The following is a 26,188-nucleotide window of genomic DNA, read 5'->3' on the forward strand; positions in this document are numbered from 1 at the left end:
GAAGGTATTTTGGAAACACGGCATTGTATGGTAGTGAAACGTGGACTGTGGGAACACCGGAACAGAAGAGAATCGAAGTATTTGAGACATGATGCTACACAAGATTATTGGAAATTGAGTAAGGAATAAGGAGGTTCTCTGGGGAAACGGCGAGGAAGGGAATATACAGTAAACACTTGACAAGAAGAAGGGACATTAAGGAATAACTTCCATGATACTAGAGGGGAGCTGGAGAGTGTAAAAACTGTAGAGGAGAACGAAGATAAGAATACATCCAGAAAATAACTGAGGACGTAGGTTGCAAGCGCTATTCTGAGATGAAATGTTTTGTACAGGAGAGGAATTCGTGAAAGGCCGCATCAAACCAGTCAGAAGACTGATGACTCAGAAACATAATATCGTCAGCCAAAGCAGTGGCTCAGTGGTTATAGTCGTGGCTTTGTAATTCTGTGCCCCTTGTTTGAAACTCGATCAGTATTTTAATTTTTGTTTTTCATTTATTTGTCCATGTCTGTAGAAGATCACTACACGAATGGTTTTCCGTCTATATTGATATAATGCTGTCCTCGTCCGTCTAATAATTGTATCTTGGACGAATAAATTTTTAAAAAAATGAGAAAATTATATGAAATTGTTTTCGGTGAAATTTCTGAGTGTGTCTTGAATTTTAATCAGTTGCAAACACCACTTTTCCGAAAAATGGTCCGTTATACGTACTCTGCCACGCAATTATTGACAGCGCGCTAAATCTTCACCCATGTTAACGACGTACGTTTCCCGAGTGACACTCGTACGAAGAAATTTCACTGAAAACCTGCCTTTGCGCGATGCTCATGATATTCGAAATATTTGTGTTTCGAATCTTTCTACGATCTGTATCATCCAAGGGAGTCCACCAAAACGTCCCAAAGAATAAACATTTGAATAAAATATAAAATTAATATGAAACTGATATGAGAATGAAATATCTAAATGTGAGAAATTAAAGAGATCGTAACCCCTTAACATACCATACATACCTACATTAAGTAATAAATATTTGACACTTATTGTGAAATACAGTTGTAATTTTACAATTAATATAACGCCCTTGTACCCTCTAATTTGATAATGAACATGCATGTAGTAACCTTCTGTGAACTTGAGTAGGTAAATGGAAATGATAAAAATAAAAATAAAGTAAAGGAAAGTTATAATCGGGTTTCGAACACGGGACGCAAAAATTAGAAAGGCAAACTAGTGTGCCACAATTTCATCCGAAGATATCGCGTGGTAAGAGGCTCATAAACTTAGTGGAAAATACGTCGAAAACTTTGACCGTCGTTTTTTTAAGAAACAGTCGAGTATGTACGGATAAACTGAGAAACTTCTTTCCTTATTCTGACCCCTCTTCCTCTGAGCGAAGTTTCTGGGTAACCAGCTTATGGCACTTACTATCCCGTCTTCGTGAGCCACGTGGTTCAAGTCCTCTTTGTCAGTACGAACGTCTGACAGCAGTAGAGGGAACTGCTTTAACGTCTGCTTAGAAGTTTATGCATCTTCAGATAAGCAGATGACGGTGTACAGTGGGAGGGAATGGGGTGTACAGAAAGTGTCACGTATTCCTATTGGTCAAAACTAGAAGAAAAGCTACTATAAGTATATGTCCAGATACAAATGCCTGTTGAGACACGGGCCGTTTTACATGCGTCGAGTAATGCGTAGTACTTGCAGACGAGGCAGGATTCACAAGAGATGTCACAGCAAATTACCACAATGCGAACTCGTGGACAGACGGAAACCCTCAAGCAATCATGCAGGTGAGACGTCAGAATCGCTCCAGTATCAATGAATGGGCAGAAACTGTCAGTAATAGACTCATAGGGCCATACACTCTATCGAACAGATTAACTGGTTCTCCGTATTACTGATTTCTGTTGGGTGAATTGTCAGCGCTGCTGCAGAATGTTATCCTCGCAGAAAGACAACGACTGGGTTTACACACGACCGGACACCACCAGATTTTCTACGGATCGCATGGCAGAACCGCACCGCTACGTTTCGCGGTTTGTAGATAGATCTAGGTGGTACTGTAGCATAGCCTCCCCGTTCATAGGACCAGAGACAGTTGTACTGCTGTCTCTGTAAATATTTAGTGGCATTGGTGTATGCCCAGCCCACCGAAAATGTCGGGACTTTACAGGAAGGTGTGACCAATGCATGTGTAAATATGAATGGAACCAGAGGTATTTGGAATAGTGGGGATTCAGTGCGAAGGAGGGGTGAAGGATACGTCGGGATGCGTGATAAACACATGGCAATACTGCCTGTAGAGACTGCTTGTACGTACAGACGAATTAGAGTGTGAGGACAGATTGGTTCATATCTCGACAGAAATTGCTTTTAGGACGTATCATTACAGGAACATCTCTTCTAGTTTTGACCAATACTACCTCTTGAGCATGTAAGGTGTCAGGCAAATCCAACACCTTACATGAAAATCCTGACATGATAAGCAAATCCAATAGTATGTCACATAGCTCCGAATAAATCGTGACATTAAACTAACCAAAGTAATACAAGTAACGAGTGAGCAAATGGAATGGCACAGACTAACACAAGAATGCCTAAATGCATGTCGTACCTTCCCACCGTGAGGCAGACGCAGTTCCGAGGGGAGAAACGAGGACAGAAGCCGAGAGCAGAACCGTGTTAAGCTAGAAGGCCCTACGATAAGGGAGGGACACCCACGTCTCCAGCTAACCACTAGGGCTCACCACCCGCACGTTTTAGTGTGAGACTGTTTCGCGTCTCAGGTACGTCAAGGACAACCCCCAGCCCATGTTAAAAGCTAGAGCCCTCCAGAAAAGCAGTATAGATCTTACGATAACACAAAAAGGGCCACTACCACCCGCAAGTTTTAGCGTGAGACTTTTTCGCGTGTCTGTTACATTAGGACAATCCTCCAGCCCATGTTAAAAGATAGAGCCCTCCAGAAGAACAGTATAGATCTCACGATAACGCTAAAAGGACCACACCAGCTGCAGGTTTTAGCGTGAGACTTTTTAGCGTCTCTGTTACGTTGCAAACTTTAAAAAACATTGCCCCACCTCGAAAAGTATAACGTTTCTCATTGGTTTGACAGAATGTTTGTAGGTGGAGCTTCAGGTTAACATTGAGACCCTGATTGGTCAGATGAAAACATAGCCAGATAGTTTTTTTTAACTAACTTCGGTAAATTGTAGTAAGGAGAAGTTAGAGAGTTGGTTCCCAGACGGCGAGCTGGATGGCTGCTGCGCCGGCCGCTGCCACCCTGACGCTGCTTAAACACCGACAAGGTAATGAACGCACGCGATGCCGCATTTTTGAGCGCATTCGGCTTCACTCAGAACTGCACAAGTCTCATCTGTTACACCCCTTTTTTGCGTAATACTAGTGTCGATCGTCAATTAAAACTCATGGTGTTCACATTTGGCACTTGAAGTAAAGATCTGAAACGCGATGATTTTTCTATTTTTATAGTTATTGAGAAGCCACATCAGCCACTGTAATTTACGACAGGTTAGATTAGTAATTAAAGATAATTGAGGGTCACTGTAGACCATTTTGATAGTTTTCTCTTTTGTGAAACTTAAATTAAACCTAGATTATAGATGTGATATGGCATAGGTCATCCTTCGATCGATTGTAGAACTTGGAAACCCATTTAGGGAATATTCGTTCACATTTTTGTTGAATGCAGTTGGTTTTTACCATCCTGTATTAAAACATTTCCTTTTATCAATAGTGCAATTTATAAACGATGTTTTGTGAGTAGAATAAAATTTCCAATGGTAAACTTAACTGCTTTTTCGACGTTATTTTACCAGCTAACTAAAAATAGGAAAGCCTTGAACCCTTTCCACTAAATTTAGTTAGTATTAAGATTCTTTTACAGGGAGTGCAGTGGAGCTGACGCTGAGATCATTTAGTATTTGGTTATATCATCGCTAGTCTCACTGAACTCTTCTGAATTCTACATGTCATGTGTGGTCTGGCGTCTCCTTACCAGCAATAGGTCCCAGGTTCAAACTAGTTAATTCCCTAAAAAACACGCTCAGAGCGTCGTTGCGCGAAAGTGGTAGGTAGACACGATATAGAACAATCAGACACCACCATGAATGTTTAGAAGCATATACGTAACACTTCCTGTTAAACACTGTCACTATCTGTGCAAACACCTAACACTTCCTATTAAACACTGTAACTAACTTCTTGTGAACTAACTTACTTTTCCACTAGAACACATGGACTACCCTTAAATCAGTACGACAAAGGTATTTTGGTTGACTGTTCTATTCAATTTCAAGATTTTTTCCTATAAAGTCCCTATACTTTAGCATCATATTACAAAATCATTTGCTGTCCACACTCTCCGATCTGGTTAGTCCTCATTCAGTCCATGTCATAGTTTTATGAAGTGTACTGTTAATGATTTATTTATTTCAATTATTCATTTATTTGACCTGACAAGACTGGGGTCTTCAGTCGCTCCAGACATCAGATTCAGCATTTAAATATGCATAGTATACGAGCAGTACCGGTATATAATGATAATAATTTCAGCCTTTTTACACTTTACATTGTGTTGGGCAACTACCTTGCTGCATTCTTTTCGAATGTGAATAATGACATCTAATAGAAATCTATGGCATCGGTGCAGAAAAATGGAATGTGGAGAAGAGGTTAATTGCTCAGAGAAAATGCGAGAAATAATAGGATACGATTAACGTATAAGAGGAAGGAAGAAAAAAGATTCGGATAGCAAAAGCATGGTTGGTTTTGAGGACGTAACAGAAATAGTGATTCACTGCTATGCAGAAAGAGACCAGCTGGGATATGCTCAGTGGGAAGCTTCATTGATGACAATTAAAAAAATGGTTCAAACGGCTCTGAGCACTACGGGACTTAACATCTGAGGTCATCAGTCCTCTAGAACTTAGAACTACTTTAACCTAACTAACATAAGGACATCACACACATCCATGCCCGAGGCAAGATTCGAACCTGCGACCGTAGCGGTCGCGCGGTTCCAGACTGGAGCGCCTAGAACCGCTAGGCCACACCGCCCGGCTCGACGACAAGAGACAAATGCTTTCATCCCCTCTTGAATGCAGAGTGGTTTTGGATAAGACGCAGGATGCAAGGAAATTGTTTCACAGTAGTATAGATGAAAGATGTGGAGAAGAAGGTGGATAAATATTTAGTAGGGACAGCAAAGGCCCTAGATGTATCTTTTCTGGTGTTACATCTATGGAAATGGGATTGGTATCTCATATTCGAGATTATGTATAGAGGACACGGGAGACAAAGAAGCCGATGAAGAAGACAGAGTGTGTGAAAATTAAGTCACCTATTCAGTCGCATCAACCGTAACTGAGCAAATGAAGGACTGACATAAACGAATGATACACAAATATCTTACGCAAGCATTCATGCGCCACGTTGAACTATATCGCAGTAGTAAAAATTTAGCAGGAGTAAAGACTTGACTAATTTGTTTAATGTGGAAGTATATTTCTGAACTTTTGGACTGCATGCAGGCACGAGAATCTTCTGCAAGTTTTATCATTTTTATGCCCAATTTAGATGTTCATCAAGGGCCATTAGGAGAACAGTTACTACGTTTTTAATAGGGTGAACATTTTACTCCTAAATATTTTGCAACCGATCATAAGTGACTCTTCCTGTCGTACTGGCAGTTTCCCAGGCTAAGGTTAATAGGGTGACCTGATCCACTGTCCGTTACTCCGCCCTCTTTCCACGAGCCTGCTTGTAGGACCAAGGTTGCTGTTTCGCTCTTTATGTGCTGGAAGTTATGCGGTGCCATATCTCGTAACTTTTCTACTAAAATCAGTGATATTTAGCTTCAGCCTGTACCCTAGCCTTTGGCCGTGAGCCTAGCCCTAGAGTTATGCTAAATTAAAATCATACATAACGATGTCTAAAATAAGCTATACAATTTATAGCTTGTTAAATACCACACAGAGGATGACACACACATACACACACACACTACTTATATGAATTTGTTTACGTTGCTGATCTTTTGATGAGATGGCTGAGCTTCATTTATGGACACAAGCTCCTCTATCAGTGGCTGAATCTTCGTTAGTGTTAGTATCAATAGTGATTCTGAAGTCAAGAGATTTCTTGGTTTCGTTTTGGTTGCTACCAACGCAAAGAAACCCTACTCTCACAAATAAGATAACGGGAATGGAAGAAGTGTGTATTGACAGTGTCACTACAGTATACTCAATTTGTGCGTAACATCAGATATCACAAATTGACATGTTTTCGATTTTTATTTTCATTGAATTATCAATGGACATTTCCAAAAGACTTTGTTTTGTTTTTACGTGTGAGATGACTGCAACTGATGCCGATGGTGCAAAACGGATTTATAATCCATTCTTTTGTATTATCAAATTTTTCAATTTCTGGAAACTATTTTAAAAATTGTATCCTAAGTTTCTGTTGGTGGAAATTTATTATTTTCAAAAGTCCATCAGCAACATTTGTCCACAATGTTCCAACACAGTTGGAAAAACTGCTATATTCCCTTCATTAACATAATAAATACAAAATTAAACTTCCTAAAACGACCCACTCACTTAGTCACGAGAATTAAAAATATTTTGTCAAAACAGTACAGTGGAAGACTGAGTTTGTGAATTTCATCTACATCTACATAAAGATGTATACTCTGCAAATCACACCTACGTTCCTGGCAGACGGTTCATCGAACCACCTTCACAATAATTCTATATTATTCCACTCTCTAACAGCGCGCGGAGAAAACGAACACCTATATCTTACCGTGCGAGGTCTGATTTCCCTTATTTTGTTATTATGATCGTTTCTCCCTACGTAGCTTGGTGTCAGCAAAATAGTTTAGCATTCGGAAGAGAAAGCTGGTGACTGAAAATTTCGAGAGAAGATACCGCCGCAACGAGAAACACCTTTCTTTTAATTACGACCACCCCAAATCCTGTATCATATCCGTGACGTTCTGTCCCCTATTTCTCGATAATACAAAACCTGCTGCCCTTCTTTTCACTTTCTCGATGTACTCCGTTAATCCTATCTGGTGGTATGTATCCATCAATTAAGCTAATTGGCAAATCCAGTCCTCTTCAAAATGCTTGAGTAGATCAGACTTCAATTTTGTAACGAAACATTTTACGTTATGTTTCAGTTCAAAAAGCCGAGTCGTACGCATCCTTCGGATAACCAGTGCACCCTGGTATGCAGAAACAACTGACAATGTGTAGCTTCCATCTTCTTACACATTTTTTTGAGAAAAACTGGGTTAACTGCACGTGGCTTTATTAAATGTTCGTGTAGATTAGCAGTTACTTTCTTTCAAATTTCCTCTATCTATAATGAAACGTTGTCAAATTATTTTGCCAATAATGGTGTGGGTTCCTGTAGTCATGTCTTAGTTCATGAACCACAGGCAATGTATGAGTGGCCAAGTAAGTGGTCCCGACAGTCGGGATACCAGTTACTTTGGAATAAGGCTGGGCATCTCGGACATATTCTGAGGCGTGCTCACCTTTGTGCTCATACGGCAAAGACTACCAAATCCACCGGTTAGTCCCTCAACCGTTAGGGGTAAAACCCAATGGGACTCGGGGCAAGTGAGGCTAGCAACCTGCTTCCCTGGTACTTTAAATATGATGCTGGCAACAATCAGAGCAAAATGCCTCGGACCTTTGGAGATGACGGAGTCCCACCTCTAACCGACATACCAGGGACTCCTATGATAAGACTTGGCAAACAAATGGTAATGAGATGGGGAGCTATTAATATCAATGGGGGCTACTCTGGGAAGAAGGTAGAGCTGGCAGAGGCTGCAAGTAAGATGGGGCTGGACGTTTTAGCTGTTAGTGACATTCGGGTAAGGTAAGAGAAAGAAGAGGAAGTGGGAGAATACAAGGTCTACCTGTCAGGAGTCAAAGCAGGAATAGCACAATGGGGTGTAGAGCTTTACATCAGGAAAGAAATGGAACCCAGCGTAGTTGCAATAAAGTATGTAAACGAACGACTGATGTGGATAGATTTGACAGTGTCTAGCAAGAAAATGAAGATTGTGTCAGTATATTCGCATTGTGAAGGGACAGATCAAGATAAGGCGGATAGTTTTTATGAGGAACTCAGTGATGTAGTTGTTAAAGTAAAGGACAAGGACAGTGTTCTGCTCATGGGTGATTTTAATGCTAGGATTGGAAATCGAACAGAAGGGTATGAAAAGGTTATGGGTAAATTTGGAGAGGATATGGAGGCCAACAAGAACGGGAAACAACTCTTGGATTTCTGTGCCACTATGGGCTTAGTAATCACAAACTCCTTTTTTAAACATAAGAACATTCACCGGTATACTTGGGAAGGTAGGAGAACCAGATCTGTCATTGATTATATAATAACAGATCAGAAATTCAGGAAGGCTGTGAGGGACACACGTTTATTCAGGGGATTCTTTGATGACACTGATCATTATTTAATCTGCAGTGAAATTGGGATTGTGAGGCCGAAAGTGCAGGAGGTCAGGTCCATATGTAGGAGAAACTTCAGGATAAGGAAATCAGGCACAAGTACATAACAGCGACCTCAGAAAGGTACCAGTCTGTTGAATGTAGTCAATTACAGTCATTGCAAAAGGAATGGACAAGGTACAGGGACACAGTACTAGAAGTGGCTAAAGAATGTCTTGGAACAGTAGTGTGTAAAAGTAGGATGAAGCAAACAGCTTGGTGGAATGGCACAGTCAAAGCAGCCTGTAAAAGGAAAAAGAAGGCGTGTCAAAAATGGCTACATACTAGAAGTCAGGTAGACAGAGAAAGTTATATTGAAGAAAGAAACAAGGCCAAACAGATAATTGCAGCATCCAAGAAAAAAATCTTGGGAAGACTTTGGAAACAGGTTGGATACTATGGGTCAAGCTGCTGGAAAACCATTCTGGAGTGTAATTAGCAGTCTTCGAAAGGGAGGTAAGAAGGAAATGACAAGTATTTTGGACAGGTCAGGAAAACTGCTGGTGAATCCTGTGGATGCCTTGGGCAGATGGAGGGAATATTTTGAAGACTTGCTCAATGTAGGTGAAAATACGATCAGTTATGTTTCAGATTTCGAGGTAGAATGGGATAGGAATGATGATGGAAATAGCATCACATTTGAGGAAGTGGAGAAAATGGTCAAGAGATTGCAGTGCAATAAAGCAGCTGGGGTGGATGAAATTAAGTCAGAACTCATCAAATACAGTGGAATGTCAGGTCTTAAATGGCTACACAGGATAATTGAAATGGCGTGGGAGTCGGGACGTGTTCCATCAGACTGGACAAAAGCAGTAATCACACCAATCTTTAAACATGGAAACAGAAAAGATTGTAACAACTACAGAGGTATCTCTTTAATCACCGTTGTGGGTAAAATCTTCTCAGGTATTGTTGAAAGGAAAGTGCGAGTATTAGTTGAGGACCAATTGGATGAAAATCAGTGTGGGTTTAGGCCTCTTAGAGGTTGTCAAGACCAGATCTTTAGCTTACGGCAAATAATGGAGAAGTGTTATGAGTGGAACAGGGAATTGTATCTATGGTTTATAGATCTAGAAAAGGCATATGACCGGATTCCTAGGAGGAAGTTATTGTCTGTTCTACGAGATTATGGAATAGGAGGCAAACTTTTGTAAGCAATTAAAGGTCTTTACATGGATAGTCAGGCAGCAGTTAGAGTTGACAGTGAATTGAGTTCATGGTTCAGAGTAGTTTCAGGAGTAAGATAAGGCTGCAACCTGTCTCCACTGTTGTTCATATCATATATGTATCATATGTTGAAAACAATAGACTGGCAGGGTGAGATTAAGATATGTGAACACAAAATAAGCAGTCTTGCATATGCGGTTGACTTAGTTGTGATGGCAGATTCGATTGAAAGTTTGCAAAGTAATATTTCAGAGCTAGATCACAAATGTAAGGACTATGGTATGAAGATTAGCGTCTCCAAAACGAAAGTAATGTCAATGGGAAAGAAATATAAACGGATTGAGTGCCAAATAGGAGGAACAAAGTTAGAACAGGTGGACGGTTTCAAGCACTTAGGATGCATATTCTTACAGGATGCCAACACAGTGAAAGAACTGGAAGCAAGGTGTAGCAAAGCCAATGCAGTGAGCGCTCAGCTACGATCTACTCTCTTCTGTAAGAAGGAAGTTAGTACCAAGACTAAGTTATCTGTGCACCGTTCAATCTTTCGACCAACTCAGTTGTATGGGAGTGAAAGCTGGGTGGATTCAGGTTACCTTATCAACAAGGTTGAGGTTACGGATATGAAAGTAGCTAGGATGATTGCAGGTAATAGTAGATGGGAACAATGGCAGGAGGGTGTCCACAATGAGGAAATCAAAGAAAAACTGGGAATGAACTCTATAGATGTAGCAGTTAGGGCGAACAGGCTTAGATGGTGGGGTCATGTCACACGCATGGGAGAAGCAAGGTTACCCAAGAGACTCATGGGTTCAGCAGTAGAGGGTAGGAGGAGTCGGGGCAGACCAAGGAGAAGGTACCTGGATTCGGTTAAGCATGATTATGAAGTAATAGGTTTAACATCAGAAGTAGCACCAATGTTAGCACTGAATAGGGGATCATGGAGGAATTTTATAAGGGGGCTACGCTCCAGACTGAACGCTGAAAGGCATAATCAAACTGAAATGATGATGATGATGATGATGATGATGATGATGAATAATTTCACGAAAGGCAATAAGATCGTCTTTTTCTTTTCTTTTTTACCTGTCTATGAAGAAGCACTGTCTGTGGACAAACACAACTGTCCCATGACAGAAATATCCTCCCCATAGTATGTACCGTCAATTCCTTACATCCTAGAATTTCATCAGAAATAACATATTTTTAACGACAAAATCATCAGACCTATTTATTGATTTGAATTGCAAATCTTTTGTCCATTGTAATATCTTCTATTGTCTAGTTAGCAATATCTTGTGAATTATCACGATTTCTATGTCTCACACTTGGGTAAAAATTCGGAGTTGTTCTGATTACTTTAGCGTAGAGGTGGTGTAACATTTAATCTGATATAACCAAAGAACCAGGAATAATAAGAGACTAGACAGAGGTTTAAGGCGATTTATTTTTTGCAATTAGCAACGCTAACTCATAGCGATGTCTCCAATGCAAACTTTACTGATTTTGTAATATTGTGTATTGATTTCTGCTACGGGCATGAAAAATTCGACTGATTTGTCTTTATAGTCGCCATGATTCATTACCAAATGTCTGTGAAGAAGGGATTGTTTCATGGAATTATTCGATAGTTTGTTTGCAACTAATGCAGAAGGGAAGAGATAGAGTCCACGTATTTGACACGAAGCCATATTCAATGTAGATTCACTGTAATACCTGTATTTCACATTTTTGGAATTTCGATTTGCTGATAGATGGCTCAGCTTTCGGCACTATTTTCACTGATGCGGTGTGGAACACCCATTGCCGCACTTTTCACTTGCGGCAACCCAACACTGTCTCCACCTTTACTTGTTTTATTGCTTTAACGTTTTCGTCTTCTAACGTATTCATCCATCTTACAACAAAAGGTCAAATACGTAGTCCGTTACCACAACCATGAGAAGAAATTCAGAGTTGATAAACTGAAAATCAATTCACAAATACACTCCTGGAAATGGAAAAAAGAACACATTGACACCGGTGTGTCAGACCCACCATACTTGCTCCGGATACTGCGAGAGGGCTGTACAAGCAATGATCACACGCACGGCACAGCGGACACACCAGGAACCGCGGTGTTGGCCGTCGAATGGCGCTAGCTGCGCAGCATTTGTGCACCGCCGCCGTCAGTGTCAGCCAGTTTGCCGTGGCATACGGAGCTCCATCGCAGTCTTTAACACTGGTAGCATGCCGCGACAGCGTGGACGTGAACCGTATGTGCAGTTGACGGACTTTGAGCGAGGGCGTATAGTGGGCATGCGGGAGGCCGGGTGGACGTACCGCCGAATTGCTCAACACGTGGGGCGTGAGGTCTCCACAGTACATCGATGTTGTCGCCAGTGGTCGGCGGAAGGTGCACGTGCCCGTCGACCTGGGACCGGACCGCAGCGACGCACGGATGCACGCCAAGACCGTAGGATCCTACGCAGTGCCGTAGGGGACCGCTCCGCCACTTCCCAGCAAATTAGGGACACTGTTGCTCCTGGGGTATCGGCGAAGACCATTCGCAACCGTCTCCATGAAGCAGGGCTACGGTCCCGCACACCGTTAGGCCGTCTTCCGCTCACGCCCCAACATCGTGCAGCCCGCCTCCAGTGGTGTCGCGACAGGCGTGAATGCAGGGACGAATGGAGACGTGTCGTCTTCAGCGATGAGAGTCGCTTCTGCCTTGGTGCCAATGATGGTCGTATGCGTGTTTGGCGCCGTGCAGGTGAGCGCCACAATCAGGACTGCATACGACCGAGGCACACAGGGCCAACACCCGGCATCATGGTGTGGGGAGCGATCTCCTACACTGGCCGTACACCTCTGGTGATCGTCGAGGGGACACTGAATAGTGCACGGTACATCCAAACCGTCATCGAACCCATTGTTCTACCATTCCTAGACCGGGAAGGAAACTTGCTGTTCCAACAGGACAATGCACGTCCGCATGTATCCTGTGCCACCCAACGTGCTCTAGAAGGTGTAAGTCAACTACCCTGGCCAGCAAGATCTCCGGATCTGTCCCCCATTGAGCATGTTTGGGACTGGATGAAGCGTCGTCTCACGCGGTCTGCACGTCCAGCACGAACGCTGGTCCAACTGAGGCGCCATGTGGAAAGGGCATGGCAAGCCGTTCCACAGGACTACATCCAGCATCTCTACGATCGTCTCCATGGGAGAATAGCAGCCTGCATTGCTGCGAAAGGTGGATATACACTGTACTAGTGCCGACATTGCGCATGCTCTGTTGCCTGTGTCTATGTGCCTGTGGTTCTGTCAGTGTGATCATGTAATGTATCTGACCCCAGGAATGTGTCAATAAAGTTTCCCCTTCCTGGGACAATGATTCACGGTGTTCTTATTTCAATTTCCAGGAGTGTATAAAAAATGAAATGTGTGACTTTGAGTCAAGAAAACTAATGTGAACATAATAGTCACAAAAATATACTGAGTTCTGAAATGTCGATAGCAACACGGTTGTTGTTGGCGTTTGAAACGAACAATACGTGCGATCAGCGGGTCGGCCGCTGTCATCGAGCGGATCTAGGCGCTTTAGTCCGGAACCACACGGCTGCTACGGTCGCAGGTTCGAATCCTGCATCGGGCATGGATGTGTGTGATGTCCTTAGGTTAGTTAGGTTTAAGTAGTTCTACGTTCTAGGGGACTGATGACCATAGGTGTTAAGCCCCATAGTGCACAGAGACATTTGAACCATCCTCCACCCCGCCCTCCAATGAGCTCTCGCGTGGAAGTGACAGTTCTTTCTGTCACTGTGAAGCCAACTATGCAGTACGATGCGCTAGAGCCATACGGCGAACCCGACGGTCTCCCTTCTCGGTAATGCCACGTGGCTGTCTGGAGCCTGGTCTTGTGACCGTACTTTCTGGTGAACACCGCTGCCTGCAGTCGTATACAGTGGCTACGTCCCTGCCAGAACCTTCGGCATTACTGCAGAAGGAACATCCAGATTCTTGTAGTAGTCCTGTTACACTATCTCGTTCAAACGCAGTGAGGTGGTGTGAATGGCGTGTTTGTCTCCTTAAAACCATCCATGACTAACACCAGCTCATCATGTTCATCCTCAAAGTTAGCTAAAGCTCACGGCAATTACAAGGCGTATTTACATCAAACTTTATTTGCATCGTAAGAGTAGTGCGCCCCGAAAGCTCAGTGGTCAGCGTGACGGATTGCCGTCCAATGGGACCCGGGTTCGATTCCCCCCTGGATCGGGGTTTTTCTCCGCTCAGGGACTGGGTGTTGTCATCTTCATTTCATCCCCATACGGCGCGCAGGTCGCCCAATGTGGCGTCGAATGTAATACGAGGTGCATTCAAGTTCTAAGGCCTCCGATTTCTTTTCTCCGGACTGGAAAGAGATAGAAACATGCGCATTGTTTTAAAATGAGGCCGCGTTCATTGTCAATACATCCCAGAGATGGCAGCACCGTACGGCAGATGGAATTTTACCGCCAGCGGCGAGAATGATAACTGTTTTAAATACTTAAAATGGCGACGTTTTCCTTACTTGAACAGCGTACAATCATTCGTTTTCTGAATTTGCGTGGTGTGAAACCAATTGAAATTCATCGACAGTTGAAGGAGACATGTGGTGATGGAGTTATAGATGTGTCGAAAGTGCTTTCGTGGGTGCAACAGTTTAATGAAGGCAGAACCTCGTGTGACAACAAACCGGAACAACCTCGGGCTCGCACAAGCCGGTCTGACGACATGATCGAGAAAGTGGAGAGAATTGTTTTGGGGGATCGCCGAATGACTGTTGAACAGATCGCCTCCAGAGTTGGCATTTGTGTGGGTTCTGTGCACACAGTCCTGCATGACGACCTGAAAATGCGAAAAGTGTCATCCAGGTGGGTGCCACAAATGCTGACAGACGACCACATGGCTGCCCGTGTGGGATGTTGCCAAGCAATGTTGACGCGCAACGACAGCATGAATGGGACTTTCTTTTCCTCGGTTGTGACAATGGATGAGACGTGGATGCTATTTTTCAATCCAGAAACAAAGCGCCACTCAGGTCAATGGAAGCACACAGATTCACCGCCACCAAAAAAATTTCGGGTAACTGCCAGTGCTGAAAAAATGATGGTGTACATGTTCTGGGACAGTGAGGGCGTAATCCTTACCCATTGTGTTCCAAAGGGCACTACGGTAACAGGTGCATCCTACGAAAATGTTTTGAAGAACAAATTCCTTCATGCACTGCAACAAAAACGTCCGGGAAGGGCTGCGCGTGTGCTGTTTCACCAAGACAACGCACCCGCACATCGAGCTAACGTTATACAACAGTTTCCTCGTGATAACAACTTTGAAGTGATTCCTCATGCTCCCTACTCAACTGACCTGGCTCCTAGTGACTTTTGGCTTTTTCCAACAGTGAAAGACACTCTCTATGGCCGCACATTCACCAGCCGTGCTGCTATTGCCTCAGCGATTTTCCAGTGGTCAAAACAGACACCTAAAGAAGCCTTCGCCGCTGCCATAGAATCATGGCGTCAGTGTTGTGATAAATGTGTACGGTTGCAGGGCGATTACGTCGAGAAGTAACGCCAGTTTCATCGATTTCGGGTGAGTAGTTAATTAGAAAAGAAATCGGAGGCCTTAGATGTTGAATGCACCTCGTAAGACGTGCACCAAGGCGGCCGGACCTGCCCCGTAAGGGGCGTCCCGGCCAATAAAGCCAAACGCTCATCGCAATAGTCGCGCCGCTAGCGTCACACCTACGCGACAGGCATGAAATCTGAATGGACATCTCCTTACACATGTAGAAACACGTCTACCAACTTTCGTTTATGTTGTACAGCTCCTCTTTTGTGTTGCGATTTTTTCGCTTAAATTTATTATACTGACTGTAGGCGTCATCATTCAAGGAACATATTATCTTGATTTTTTGCCTGTTTTAAAATTTACTTGCCCCCTAAGAGGTCTTCGCGTATTCCTGAGAATACGCGTACACTAGTTCGAATACCGCAGCTAAATCATTAGCGTTTCTGGAACCAAATTTCCGTCGTTTCGAATTTTAATCAGGACCGTTAACCATTCGAACATAGACACTAAAACTATCTGGATGACTTCACATCCCATGACAAAATATGCTAAACACTGTCTTTTTGCAGAGATTTTTTATCACTCGCCGTAAAATGTCCTCCTTCAATATGACCCGTGTTTAGTGCAGAGAGATATGTAACTTTACGTTATTAGTAAAAATTCTCCCCGGCAGATGTAACACGCGATCATTACTATACTACGTGCACAAATGCGCAAATATAGTTGTAGGTCTTCTTTTCAGCAACTACTGATCAGGACCACCGCTCATCTCTTGGGAATATCTGTTTATTTTGTCTACTATAGTTATATTGGATGTGGAGGAAGTTTCTCCAACGATCGCTTACAGCAAGCATGTTACTTCTGTGGTACCAGCAAACAACAGTCTAAACCGAAGCGAGGGTATCACAGATACTTTAATTGACAGGTATTGAAGACTCTGCGCAAATTGGTCATTAAGCACGTAACAAGGGTAGCTTAGCTTCTCAAATTCCTTATGCATTTCATTAGGGCAGATTTTTCATGTTGTGGAAATATTGGCTTACTTAGTGGCTTTTTTAGCCTCCCCAGATACTAGCAGTTTGCCCTGTTTCACATACGGCAGGTTAAGTATACGGATCGTTTTTTTATGAGATATGTACTGCTAGGTATGACAGTTGGAACACCGCTAAGAGGACATGCAACAATTTTCAAACTAACATTAAGCATAATACTTGCTTGGATATACAAATGACACTGAAAGTGCAACTCCACAAATAGGTAAAAGTAACATCATCTAAAGTCTGTAAATAATGGAAAATTACGCGGCGGGTTTCTAATTCAGAAATCGCATTGAATCTTGGTTTATTATGAGAAGATAGTTATGTTTAGTATAAGAAGTAGTAACGTCTACCTACACTTAGTGGAATTCAATAGTGGCATGATCTTCGCATATCAATACCAGATCATCGTTCGGCAGTATTGCTGCTCGCTTTCAAGGCAGTTATGCAGTCATATGTGATCGACGGCACCTTGCGACTAGCTCCCGAGAGGACAAGTATTGTTCACTCGGCAGTACATTATCTTATACCCACGTCACGTACACTGAGTCGTGAAGTAGGCACGTTTGCAGCAAGAAAAGTATCCACGCGGATAGTGCGACGACGTCACAAGCACAATGCACTGTCACCAAGCGTCCATTGTTGTCTGTTCTCTTGATGTGGCTGAAAAGGAGAGGGCCGTGAGGATAGTGCTGCATCCGGTGGCAACGCTGGACAGCGATATCATGTCGTCTTTTCAGACAAAAACCGGTTCTGCGCATAGCATCACGATGTACATGTCATTGCTTAGAGGCTCAGAAGAGAAGGTAATGTTCCCAAATCGCATTCATCGTCATCACACGGCCACGCAACCCATCGTGATGACGTGTTGTACCATTGGTTAAACAACACAATTACCTGTGGTTCGTATAGCTAACAGCAACCGTTACTTTTCTGACCTATTAATGGCGGTGGCTCTGATCTATTTTCCAGGTATCCGGAACGTTATCTTTGAACAACATAATACAATTCTGCATTGCCTGTGCTGTTCTCACCTACTTCTGTACATAAGGTGTTCGATTTTTATACATAAGGTGTTTTGTAGTCATGGGCAGCTCATTCTTCATCTCTCTCACCAACTGGAAACATCTGACTGACGCGCCATCACTCGTCTCCCGCTACAACTGTTGAATTCTGAAAGACGTGAAGTTGCGTTGAATGACGGAGCCACATCTCACCCAAGCTCAGTTCGACTCGATGGTCAGCTGGGTTAGAGCCATTGCTGTTACCAGAGGTGGCATCTCTGTGTATTACATTTAGTACCCTGTATACTCCAACACCCAAAATCACCTACAAACTTCCAGACTTTTCTTTTTCGTTAGCGTTTATTTGGTCTAGTAAGGATTCCACTGTACTCAAGGATTTGGCAAATTTATTTTATTAAACTTCTCGGCCGCATGTCCTAACTGTCGCAGCAGTCGTCAAGGTAATCTAAGTGAGTGAAGTCGTGGGCACCCCCTGTCTGTGAACTGTGTAAACTTTGTTCTGTGTGTGATCGTACTTCACTGTTTGTGCATCGTATTTTCTGAGGCTGGAATTCGGAAACAGTCCAGTATTTTCCTAAACGAGCATTGGAAACCGCCGAAAAACTACGCTGAATCTGCCCGTCGCAACAGCCATGGTCGCTAACTTGCCGCGCGGATTCGATCCGAGTGTGGTACACTTTTCTGTCTCGCAAGCTGGGATACTGCTCGTTACTGCAATATGAGCGGTTCACAAATTCAGTCATCTGTTCTTCCTATTATACTGTATACTCACGATAGGTAAAATATCGTTATTGGCTTTCCTTCGAGGTGTCACAATTTTCATGGACAGCTGTCTAATTTCTCAAACTACTTATGTCCGATACCAAACTTTTCAAAAAAAAAAAAAAAAATGTAGTTGCTTGCAGATTGCTCTTTTTTATTCATTTGCTTTCTTTCGATTTGAAATGACTTGTTTAGTACATCCTATTTCTTTCAACTATCTCTTTCTTCTTTCACTTTCGATTACCTATTCTTTTGCTATAGTAATTTTGATCTTAGTATCAATCCATCTATGATCTTCCACTGTTATCTGTAGCTGAATTCTATCTTGCAGTGCTGTTTTTGGATGTTTTTCCTTATTCCACTTCGATTTTTCCTAATGTCATCCGCTTGTTCCATCATGACTTACCTGACACTCTCAATTTTATCTTTCGTAACGTAATTGAAATCGGTTGTACACTCTGATACAGGTCCTGTCTAGATCCGTGTATTCGGACTCAACATATTTTTTCGCGTAGCGGATGTTTATTTGTCCAAAGGTGGTCGACTCAGGTGCATGTAACGTGGTTTTAATTTCCTATTATCTACGTATAATGTCCCAAATTGACCGTCCAGTTAGCCTGTCAGGTCAGCAACTGCATGCACCATGCATCATGATCGCGATTTCTTGCTATATCAGTTGAATCCTATAAATACACTCTCTCAACGGAAAACACACGATTCTCATGATCTTCGATACATTGTCTTTGCAACATATTATATGTTGTGCAACACCTGTAACCAGTTTATTGAGTTCAAGGTCCGGCGAGCGAGGGTCTATAGGGTTGCTGATATGACACGGTCCCCCAAAAAAGCTTCCAGAACAAGCATAGTGTTGTTAGCTGCGTGCGCAGTGACGTCATATAGTTGAGACCATAAGTAATTTATTTCATATTCCTTTAGGTGGTCAATGAAATCGTCCATCGTTGAAGAATAACGTTCGCCACCCTTCGAAAAATAAAGGTCCAATAATGTGCAATCTGGATATTAATGCCCAGACTTCAGTTTCCTGATTCTGCAATGGCATTTCAAGTACATCACAAGGATTCTTCAATTGACATAATCGTGTGTTTTGTGTGGCAACAGGGTCAGAGGGTGGAACCATGCTTCGCCTGTATGGAAGGTGACACCAAGAATATCAGTGGTGTTTCTCTCAATAAAAGACGCAAACCACTTGCTGTAACAGTATTTCTCTCAATAAAAGATGTAATATATTTGCAGAAACTGGTTCGCTTTTCATTATCCACATCTTTCAATTCTTGCACTGTCGTCATTTTATACAGGGATAGTTTGAATGTTCGTCTAGCCACTCTATGTCTAGTTGCAAGCACGATATCTTTATCTTGTACCAGTTTGCGCAAAGATGTTGTTGGGCTTTGTTGCATAGTCCAAAATACCCAATACCTTCTGTTCGTTTAGTTAGTTGGTCTGCCAGTTCATTCTTTATCTGACTAAGCCTCTCTCGCGAAATTTCTGAATAAATCGACGAACTGAGTTACGAAGAGGTACAACTGTTTCTGGGAATATTTCAGTGAGTGCCTCCTGTGTACTTGTTGGCTTGTCGAAACACATATTCAACAAGAAGAATATTTTCCTCAGTTGAAAACACCACAATTTAAAACAAATTGAGCATCCAGGCATTGCACGACGCATTAGTGTCTTTCATCAACTGAACCAAAGAGTTAAATGTTACGCAACAGCAGAACGAATTAAAAAACAATCGCTTATCTATAAACATACAGCTCTGACAACATGTATTCAGATAACTTTGTTTCGAACTTTCGATGTGGTCTACATCCGTAGCCGTACTCCAATGCACAGCGATTTTCCGAACGCACTGTATTTTCCACCTCTCAACCTTCATGCTTCCAGTACGTCTTTTCTTTCAATATCGTAGTCTCATCCGGTCATATCCGGTCATATTCTGGCACAAGCTCAGTTGAGAAAAGAGCAGGGATGGAGTAGCACCTCATTTACCTGTCTAGGTTGACAACAGAAGAAAGTCAACGGAATCGGTGAAGAAAGAAGGTGAGAATCTCAACGCCAAAGCAGGTGCTGAATTTTTCTCGATTATGAACCTTATCTTAAAAAAGAAAAGATATCCACAGTGCAGAAGTTGTACTTCGACACGACGTAGGTGAGCTGCAGTGTTTGTGCTCCGGGTAGCGGAAGCAACAGGCGTATGTTCTCCCCGTTTCGTGATGACTGGGTGTTGTGTGATGTCCTTAGGTTAGTTAGATTTAAGTAGTTCTAAGTTCTAGGGGGCTGATGACCATAGATGTTAAGTCCCATAGCGCTCAGAGCCATTTTAACCATTTTCTACCCGTTTACATCTCGCGGGTTTTCTTCTTCATTTGTAGTCCGATTGGCACTACTACGGTAGCCCAGTTAATAATTCGCCTTGGCAAATAGCCACGTATGCAGATGTAGATAAGTGACAAAAAAGATTCCCCAAGAGACCGAGGACAGAAAGTTGAACTTTTGAACTTTTAGCGAGACATATACCCATTTAGCCACCGAGGCACACACAGTTTATCCTTTTATTTATCACAGTCCACTTTCTTGATTACAACAATGGACTGTTACACTAGGAATTACATGTGCGCGAATTTTCATGATAATCTACATATTTCTGTATCCCTTTTTCCTGTTAAGCTCTGAACCTTACTTGAAATAACAGCACTCTTTACAGTACACTGTGGAACCTAATGTCAAGTAACGGCTTTCCTTTTATGGAGTTATAATGGCGCTGTTCCCTGTCATGAAAAAAATTCGTAACCATTACTGTTGTTGGACTACTTCTGGATGATAGATGGAAGTTCCCGGTAGGCAACTATGTCAAACTGGGCTTCCCAAATACTACTACTTCCATGACTGCAACTGAGTAGCTAATGCACTGCGGTGCAAACATCTCAGCAGGCTCAGTAGGAGGAGAAGTTGGAGGGAGATAAGGGATTCCGGCCAGTAGTCACTAGAATTCAATTCTCACCTCGAAAAAATAAAAATACCTAATCAATGTTTGTTTGTTTGCAAGGAACGTTTCTGCAGACTCACTACACACTGAAATACTTGGGCCTCTGTGATGTAGCACGTTGCTATAGCAGCCTATAAAATGGTGCAAATCAACCCCATTTTGCAACTACAAACAAACAAAATTAATTAAGGAACATTATTTTGTTGAGGGGATAATTAAGGTTCTATTATTACACACTGAAAAGTCCCGTCTGCGGTGAGACCTTCAGAGACGAAGATAGGTCCCAACAGCTGATTAGACTGTGTTGACCAACGTGGGTAAGTGGATGATTCTTCACTACAAGAACTACTTAACTCGTTGAAAATAGCGACTTCTCTTGATCTGACATGTGGTACTTAATATGCGACGCAAGGTATAGACAGTGCTCAGTGACCCTCTCTTTACAGACCTTTTTCTGTTGAGTCTGAGGCTATTTCATTACAGTACGAAGGATACCGGCTTCAAAATTAACAGTCGTTGCCCGTTCGAAACGGGCACTGTATTTCGTGATATACACTCCTGGAAATGGAAAAAAGAACACATTGACACCGGTGTGTCAGACCCACCATACTTGTTCCGGACACTGCGAGAGGGCTGTACAAGCAATGATCACACGCACGGCACAGCGGACACACCAGGAACCGCGGTGTTGGCCGTCGAATGGCGCTAGCTGCGCAGCATTTGTGCACCGCCGCCGTCAGTGTCAGCCACTTTGCCGTGGCATACGGAGCTCCATCGCAGTCTTTAACACTGGTAGCATGCCGCGACAGCGTGGACGTGAACCGTATGTGCAGTTGGCGGACTTTGAGCGAGGGCGTATAGTGGGCATGCGGGAGGCTGGATGGACGTACCGCCGAATTGCTCAACACGTGGGGCGTGAGGTCTCCACAGTACATCGATGTTGTCGCCAGTGGTCGGCGGAAGGTGCACGTGCCCGTCGACCTGGGACCGGACCGCAGCGACGCACGGATGCACGTCAAGACCGTAGGATCCTACGCAGTGCCGTAGGGGACCGCACCGCCACTTCCCAGCAAATTAGGGACACTGTTGCTCCTGGGGGATCGGCGAGGACCATTCGCAACCGTCTCCATGAAGCTGGGCTACGGTCCCGCACACCGTTAGGCCGTCTTCCGCTCACGCCCCAACATCGTGCAGCCCGCCTCCAGTGGTGTCGCGACAGGCGTGAATGCAGGGACGAATGGAGACGTGTCGTCTTCAGCGATGAGAGTCGCTTCTGCCTTGGTGCCAATGATGGTCGTATGCGTGTTTGGCGCCGTGCAGGTGAGCGCCACAATCAGGACTGCATACGACCGAGGCATCATGGTGTGGGGAGCGATCTCCTACACTGGCCATATACCTCTGGTGATCGTCGAGGGGACACTGAATAGTGCACGGTACATCCAAACCGTCATCGAACCCATCGTTCTACCATTCCTAGACCGGCAAGGGAACTTGCTGTTCCAACAGGACAATGCACGTTCGCATGTATTCCGTGCCACCCAACGTGCTCTAGAAGGTGTAAGTCAACTACCCTGGCCAGCAAGATCTCCGGATCTGTCCCCCATTGAGCATGTTTGGGACTGGATGAAGCGTCGTCTCACGCGGTCTGCACGTGCAGCACGAACGCTGGTCCAACTGATGCGCCAGGTGGAAATGGCATGGCAAGCCGTTCCACAGGACTACATCCAGCATCTCTACGATCGTCTCCATGGGAGAATAGCAGCCTGCATTGCTGCGAAAGGTGGATATACACTGTACTAGTGCCGACATTGTGCATGCTCTGTTGCCTGTGTCTATGTGCCTGTGGTTCTGTCAGTGTGATCATGTGATGTATCTGACCCCAGGAATGTGTCAATAAAGTTTCCCCTTCCTGGGACAATGAATTCACGGTGTTCTTATTTCAATTTCCAGGAGTGTACACTGAGATGACACAAGTAATGGGATAGCGATATGCACAAATATAGGTGGTGGTAGTATCACGTACAAAAAAATATAAAAGGGCAGAGCATTGGCGGAACTGTCATTACGGCTCAGTTGATTCATGTGAAAAGATTCCCGAAGTGGTTATGGTCTCACGACGGGAATTGGCAGATTCTGATAGCGGAATGGTGTTGGAGAGATACGTATGGGATATTCCATTTCGGAAATCGTTAGGGAGTTGAACATGCTGAGATCCACTATGTCAGAGATGTGTCGAGAATATCAAATTTCAGGCCTTACCTCTCGCCGTGGACAACGCACTGGCCGACGATCTACACTTGACGACCGAGAGCAGTGGCGTTGCTGTAGAGTTGTTAGTGCTAAGAGACAAGAAACACTGCGTGAAATAATCGCAGAAATCTTTGTAGGGCATAAGACGAACGCGTCTGTTAGGATAGTGCGGCCATGGCAGCAGACGACCGATGTGAGTGCCTTTGCTAACAGCATGCCGTGGCCTATCCAGTGCTCGTGACCATACCGGTTGGACTCTGAACGACTGGAACAACGTGGCCTTCTCAGATGAGTCCCATTTCAGTTGGTAAGAGCTGACGGTAGGGTTCAAGTGTGGCGCAGGCCCCATAAAGCCAAGGAACTAAATTGTTAACAACACACTAGGCAAGCTGGTGGTGCCTCCATATTTGTGTGGGCTGTGTTTGCATGGGATGGACTGAACCGATCATTGACTTGAAACGGCTATCTTCGGCTACTCGGAGACCATTTGCAGCAGTTCACGGACTTCGTGTTCCCAAACAACGGTGGCATGTCAGTGGGCCACAATCGGTAGCGATTGGTTTGAAGAACGTTCCGGACGGTTCGAACGGATGATTTGGACATGCAGATCCCTCGAGATGAATCCCACAGAAAATTTGTGTGACGCAGGTCAGTTCGTTCACAAAATCCTGCACCGGCAACACTTTCGCAATTACGGACGGCTTTAGAGGCAAAATGGCGCAATATTTTGCCAGGGGACTTACAACGAGTTGCTGAGTCCATACCATGTACAGTTGCTGCACTATTCCTGGCAAAAGGAGATCCGAAACTGTATTAGGCGGTATTCCACGACTCCTGTCACCCCACCCGTAGTTCGACACGACGAAGGAAACTAAAGCCACAGTGCGTTTCCGGACCGCACTCGCAGTGGCTTCCTCCAGGTGTTCTTACCAGGACGCGGAGCCCTGAGGGTAATTAGATACCCTTGGAGAAGGAGATCGATGAGAGAGCAGACGGGGCATACTTGGTCCTGCGTCGCATCACTATTTTGCATTCCCCCATCCTCTCGAGGGGCGAGTGTGGGGAAGGCGCCGGCTGCCGGCAATTACATTAGCGAGGCGCAAACTTCGCAGCGGCACGGGCGGCTGCCTGTCCTCGCCAGCCACGTGCGCCGGTGCGCCGGTGCCCGACAACGATCGGGGAGTTGTGCCTGAATATTAAGTGACACAGCCGGCGATTCGTTATTTCGCCAACAAACGTAAAGAGACACCTGTTCCTATAGTTTGGAACGATTTTGTGGTATGCGCTACTAAGAGATCCTTGATTGACGGCTTCCTTAAATTAAATTAAAACTCAACGTCTCAGATATCAGAGTCACCTCCGGCATTGTCAGGCAATAAGATAGGACTGAATTAGTGCAGTACAGGGTGGCGCAGTTAACAGTAGCCCGTGTCCCCTCTGCAGGCGATTACAGTATTTCGTTTTCTGAAATAAACAGCTACAACAGTACAGTTTTATGCAATAATCGTTTGATAGCATTCCTCTGTTAGCATTTCAGTTTATTTCTTCAGTGAAGTTAAACGTTTATCTTTACCGTCTGCGAAATACCTTTCTCGATAGAAGAAAGAATTGAAATTGTGCAAGCATATGTAAAAACAGGTTCGATTAAAACAGCTCGCGAAATTTTCGGGGTCAAGTATCTGCATAGAGGACTACCAGTACAGAGAGCGGTAGAGAGTCTGTATAAAAATTGGCGCATCTACGGATCTGTGCAAAATGTGAAACGACAAAGGATTGCTTCTGTTCGCACACCAGAAGTTATTGCAGACATTCCCTGAAAAATTATTCGGAGCCCAATGAAGTCGACACGTAAATTGACCCAAGAGGCGCATGTACGAAGGAGTTGCAGCATATAATGAAAAGTCTTCATCTGAAGCAATATCGTGTGATGGTTGTACGGCAATTACAGAACAGTGACAGTCAGAAACGCGTAGATTACTTACGGCATGTGGCTTTTGAATAAAGTCAACGATGGCTTATTAAACCATTTGCTTTATAACATGAGTGATAAAGCATGGTTTCATCTTTCCGATCTTGTGAATTCACAGAACACAAGATACTGGGCAAAGGAAAGCCCTAACGTTGCGTGTCAGCATCCACTCTCTGTTGAAAAAAATCTGCGTTTGGTGTGGTGTAACAGAAACGCGCATCGATTGACTGATATTTTTTGAAACTGCCCTCAACACGGTTGAATGTACGGAAATTTTTGGTACATTCTATGCTCAATTCCTGAATATGAAACACAGTACTACAACTTCCAGCAAAAGGGGCGACATGCCACAAGTCTAGGGTATCCCTGGAACAAGTCCATGGTGTCGTCACTGAGGAACGAACTGTCAGCAACCTTTCATGGCCATCACGTTCGCCGGATCTAACAACATGTGATTTTTTTCCAATGGGAACACATGAAGAGCGAGGTCTAGAAACAAATCCACATACAATACAGGAACTTAAAGGCAGCATCAGCCGTGAAGTTGGCATCATGGAAACCCGAACTTTACGCCGGGTGTATCTGAATACGCTTAGATGTGCATAGCTGTGTACTGATGTTTCAGAGGGTCACTTTCAACGTCTTCTATAAATGTATTTTCACTGTTTTTTTTTTCATTGTAAATAAATGGTAAGACCATTTTAGCTCTTCGTTTCTCTAATTTCGCTACATTTCCTTTATACTTACATGGACTATGTATCTGTACCACCCTGTATTTGTACTTGTTAAATAAAGAAGTACTATTTTGTAAGACTGTTATT

The sequence above is a fragment of the Schistocerca gregaria genome, chromosome 1 (genome assembly GCF_023897955.1).
Source record: "Schistocerca gregaria isolate iqSchGreg1 chromosome 1, iqSchGreg1.2, whole genome shotgun sequence".
In the NCBI taxonomy this organism is placed as follows: Eukaryota; Metazoa; Arthropoda; class Insecta; order Orthoptera; family Acrididae; genus Schistocerca; species Schistocerca gregaria.